At 33.7% G+C, this 255-nt stretch overlaps 1 protein-coding gene across 3 annotated transcripts in view; it reads right to left on the bottom strand.

Annotated features, from left to right (window-relative positions):
- LOC119589235 (sodium- and chloride-dependent glycine transporter 1-like) overlaps positions 1–255 on the bottom strand; it is a 63016-nt gene that overhangs the window by 2010 nt on the left and 60751 nt on the right. The gene's annotated exons all lie outside the window — the stretch shown is intronic.

Here is a 255-nt window from a genome sequence, read left to right as displayed (position 1 = left end):
TTTTTCGTTTTTTTTTGTTTTTGTTTTCTTTTTAATGTTAATAATTTATCATTAATTATCACAGCTGATAGACTCTACAGGGAAACTCATAACTGGGTGTCTTGATGGGAAATGTGGATATATTTGACATTTATTTCTATTCAATAGGACAGGATACAAGAAGGGGGGGGGGGGTAAGTGCTACTTTCCCAGAAACGGGCAGTACCTGTAGTAACAGTTTCATTTAAGGGTTTCAACTAGAAAAATGTATATGTT

Source organism: Penaeus monodon, chromosome 25 (assembly GCF_015228065.2).
Source record: "Penaeus monodon isolate SGIC_2016 chromosome 25, NSTDA_Pmon_1, whole genome shotgun sequence".
Lineage (NCBI taxonomy): Eukaryota > Metazoa > Arthropoda > Malacostraca > Decapoda > Penaeidae > Penaeus > Penaeus monodon.
This window is presented reverse-complemented; position numbering and strand designations above follow the sequence as displayed.